Here is a 4,727-nt window from a genome sequence, read left to right as displayed (position 1 = left end):
GGGGGGGGGGGGGGGGGAAGGAGGGAGGGGAGAATTAAGGAAAAATGAAAAAAAGCACAACTCCAAACTGTTCTGGCTTATTGTGGGAAAAAGGACTCATTAATGCTAAGGCAAAACAATTGGAAAGGAGGCCTTTACAAAGAAGTTTTAGTCTTTGACTAAAGCTGAGACTTAGAGAATTAGCGTCGAAGATTTCAAAGGACTCTTCTATTAACCTTTGAAATAAACATTATCTACGAGGTAGAGGCTCTGAACACCAAGCTCCCGTGATCTGGTGCTGTTGCTGGATGGTTCTGAAAAATTTGCTGTCTAGCTTTAAAGGCATATTGGTGTGAGACTAAGCATACTGGTGAGTAATTTTACCTATGTTCATATGAGTATGGTTATTCATATGCTTAAATGACAATTAAGTGGGCTTCTAAATATGGAGTTGAGAAATTTTGGTTGGCAGTCTCGCTGGCTGTGATGCATCTTGTGGTTCAGCTAGCCTGAGTCGCTGCTTACAGCCTGGGGCAGTAGCTGATGGTCTGAGGCACAGCGGGTAGCAAACATGTATGCACATTCACTGGAGGTGAATGATGCAGTTCTGCCTCCTGAGAGTCAGCACGGAATCGCGACATGTTGCGATGGCTCTTGCTGCTGCTGTTCGTGGCTGCTGTCCTACATCTGGCAGGCTGGGTCTCCTCAGCTGCATCCCTTTTTCATGTTGGTGTTTGAGGCTTTAAATATTCACAGGGAACACTGCTAAGGTTTAAACTTAGTATTTTTGCTTTTGATATTTGTATAATCCTGTTTCAGATTTACTAAGAAATGAGCTCAGAACAATGTCCACTGGGCTTTACTACTGGGTGGTGATATGCAGGGTATGATTAACACCGCCTTACAGTGGAGAAACTAATGGTTACTGGCAACTGCGTCGCTTACTTCTGTTGAGTGTTGAAAAGGCCTTTTCCTGGTAGAGATTTTTTGGGTTTTTTTATCAAAACAGGATACAAAATGTGAATATAATTTGTCACTACAGGACTCGCATTGTACTTTGACGCTACAGAAGTATTTCTTTTTCCATAAACGGTTATGTTTATAAATGTACAGCAGGAACAAGAGAGAACCATTCTACATCTAGATGTTAATCTCTGCACAGGATAGTCTTTTGATTCAATAACTTTTTTCTTCCTTGATCTTCTTTTGCATTTTTTTAATGGTCACATGACATATGGACATAAAAAAGAATGGCCCAATTTCACCCCTGCTGTAGCTCATTGACGTCATTAAAGCTACAGCAGGGATGACTTGGCCCAGATTCTTTAAAAATAAGACCTGATGAACAACCCCTCCTGGAAAAGCTCTATAGAGAAGGTTGTCCTGAGCATAGCATAGAGCGGATGCTATGCAATTCACCGTGACATTAGATAAAATTCCCATTGGCACCTTTCCTGTGAAATGGAGGTAGGACCCTTCCTGGAGAGGACAGCAAGGCATGTGCTTGCAGACCTGCTTTTACTGTACCTTAATAGTGTGATGGAAAGGGGCGATTAATGAAGTGAGAGAAGGCCACTTGGAGTAGAGGCAGATCTGGGTGGAGACCTGACTTGCTTGGAAGTTGTCAGAGATGTGTGCTCTGCCTGAGGACTGGGCTTGCATGTGGTGAGCCGAAAGATGGAAACCATGGTAGAAAAAAATCTGTGGAAAACTGTTGCTTTGAGCTTTTAGGAAGACTGTCTGTATCTGTTCTGTCTGTCTGTACTTTTTTCTCCTGCTCACGGGTAGCGTTCTCTGCAGTGTTGAAGTATTGTCACACGAGGATTAGCCATCTGAACACGGCAGCTCTCCCTTCCCTGACATGAAGGGGCACTCCCAGGTTCAGTATCTCAAGGTAGGCCTAAGGTGCAGCTGCTTTTGCAGGCCATATTGCCCTCTTTATAACTTGGTGTAAAAAGAGAAATTACAGGGAAAATAGGTAAAGAAAAGCAATGCAAATCACAGTGAAAATAGTAGATTTGACCTTGATTTAAATGCTCAGTCTGAATTAAGCTGAACTGTACTTTCAGATCTGAACAGACTGAAAACAGACAAATGTGAAAGGTTCTCAAGAGCAGTTGACTACTTTCTGTTTGCTAAAATAACGGTAGCGACTCATGGGTAGCAGTTCTGAAAATCTTTACGCTAACTTACAGAGTGAGTGTTTTGCTCACAATTATTTATAACTGCAGGAAGAAACACCCTTTCAAGAGCCGTCAAAGCCCCAAAGCTCTATCTGTAGTACATGAATACTTGATCACTGTTTGTATAGCCAATATTCATTGCTAGGGCATCTTTAATTTAACTGAATTCTTGGTTCTTGGTGGTAATAACTGTATCTGGCCAAGACAGGTTCTCTTGCAGCGAGTCCAAGAAATCAGATAGTTCTTTTTCTGATGCCAAACTCTTCTGGTCCACTGAATATAACTGCAAGAACACATAGTTCCCAAGAAGGAAAATGCTTACTGTGTTTCTGGTGACAGCTGAAGCTGACTTGGGGGAGGGAAAGATGGAGCAAATAGCACTCTTGTCTGCTTATGAGAACATGTTCATTTTAAGGGAATTTAAGTCAGAAAGTTTTCTGCAGTTGAAAGCCAGAATAGTGTCAAAGTGACATTGACTAGTATAAATAGTGAAGGAAGAATTAGATCTTTAAAATATATTCAGTCTTTTGATTAGTCATCCAAAACTCTGCTGGTAAGACAGGGAAAGAAATCTGGGCTTAACCTGATAAATGTCCTTTAACAGTGGAAAAAGTCAGAAAACCTGAGAATTTAATTCATTATATCCAGAGAGACCACGCAGCAGCTGGCAGCAGACTTCTGAGGAAGAGTATTAATGCTAGTGGAAATAGAGGGGGGGGAAAAAGGTAACTGAAAGCTCTGCAGCTGTAAGGGCTTTTGGAAGCAAAAGATACTTGATGTAATGCAGATAAGAGTGATGTTCACTTCTTTTTATTGCATAGAATGCACCCTTATCTGATGAAACTATCTTGCTTCGAGACTCTCTTTCCTTGTATTGTCTTCCTTCATCCACTTCAAGATCCCCTATGTCATTGTGGGTGGACCTATTTAGGGTCTAATCCTAATTCTACTGAGCTCAAAAGCAAAACTTTATAGATTTGAAGATAATCCATCCTAGGACTTTAGGTGGAACCCCTACCATCTCTCTCTAACCAGACTGATGAGCAGCATGGGTTGACTATTTATGCCAGATCCTATAAATACTCAATTATTGGAGAGAATGGTTGAAGAGAGGATTCTACCTGAGTAAGAGAATGTATGAGAATCCTTACACTGTGTATCTTTTCGACTGACCCATAGCAGTTAATTTTCCAGAGGCAGGCTACCTTGTGATGGGTCTTAGTGGAGTACAGGAATGATTAATTTCTGGGGTATACGGTATAGACATCCTTGTCTTAATAATCAGAAGTGTTTCTTTGGCTGAAAATATGATTTTTCAGGAAGGTGTAAAATTTTTAACGGGCAGTAGCACACTGTTGTATACGCACTTATACAAAGCACATACATCCCTCTAAATCAAGGCCAGCTTCCTTTCTGAAGGCCGAGCGGAGCAGGCCTCATGCAGCACTCTGAGGCAGGGCTGGGAAATTCCATGCTACAGCCAAGTTTTGGGTTATGTCCTTTGAAACCTCAGCATGTGGATGTGCACATTGCACAAATGTCCCCAGGGTGTATGTAGGTTATCAGAGAGATAACCTCGCTGAGCCCTAGCACTAAAAGTGTTTTCATGGGTGTGGCTGCATGGTTGTGACCGCTTCTGATCATGTCTCAGCTTTACGGCTTTAGGTGGAAATTGCCCCAAAACTACCCATTCTCACTGAGGCTGTACGTTCTGCAGTACAAGTTTGTGATAATCTCCGTGTCCAGGCTTGCTGGCTGTAAGCAGAGAGAAAGATGCACCAGCAGATGTATTGACAGGCGCTCTCGTGTATCCATTTTGTTTCTGAAGAACGATGAGTTGAAATCAATATGCAGATCAGGAGTGCTCTGAGCATCTAAAGAAAATCCTCTGACTGTGCTGTATCTGCATCATCCCAGCAGTTGTGTTTACTAAAAAAAAAAAAGAGGGGCTGCAAATACCATATTTGTTCAGATTAGAAAGGAATTTGGGGATGAAGCCATAGAAAAAAAGGGGAATTGTTCAGTGCTGAAGGAGAACTTTCAATTTATTTGATTGGAAATTTTAATCTATTCTGGATGATTTAACTGTTAAGCTCTAGAGCAAAAAGCTCACTTCAGCTCATCGCCTACTACATGCTTAGGTTCCACTGGGTGCTCTTACAACCTATAGAGGTCCATAATGTTCAGCTATATTCTTAAGAGCTCATGGAGAATAACAAAGAATGAGGACAGGGAAGCTTTCACAGCACTATTTGTGTTTATAAAAGAACCTTGAAATTAATTTGATCTGTTCCCTTGATCAATGACTCTAGTTTGTCTGCTAATTCTTCTGTATGTAGCTAGAACACAGTCTACCAATATAAGTTCTTTTTTTTCTTTATTATTTTGAGGTTTATTTTGATGGATTATGTTTCTAGGTAACTGTTGAAGGTTATTTCTGGGAAATGCTGCCAGAATGCTTATTAACATGTGACTAGACCCAGGTAGAGCCCCTTTTGAGAATTTGGCTGTTCTCAGTGAGGGGCAGTGACTGTGCTGAAGTGTGAGTCCTCCCAGTTCCCTGCC

This window comes from Egretta garzetta, unplaced genomic scaffold (assembly GCF_000687185.1).
Source record: "Egretta garzetta isolate BGI_Z169 unplaced genomic scaffold, ASM68718v1 scaffold447, whole genome shotgun sequence".
Lineage (NCBI taxonomy): Eukaryota > Metazoa > Chordata > Aves > Pelecaniformes > Ardeidae > Egretta > Egretta garzetta.
This window is presented reverse-complemented; position numbering follows the sequence as displayed.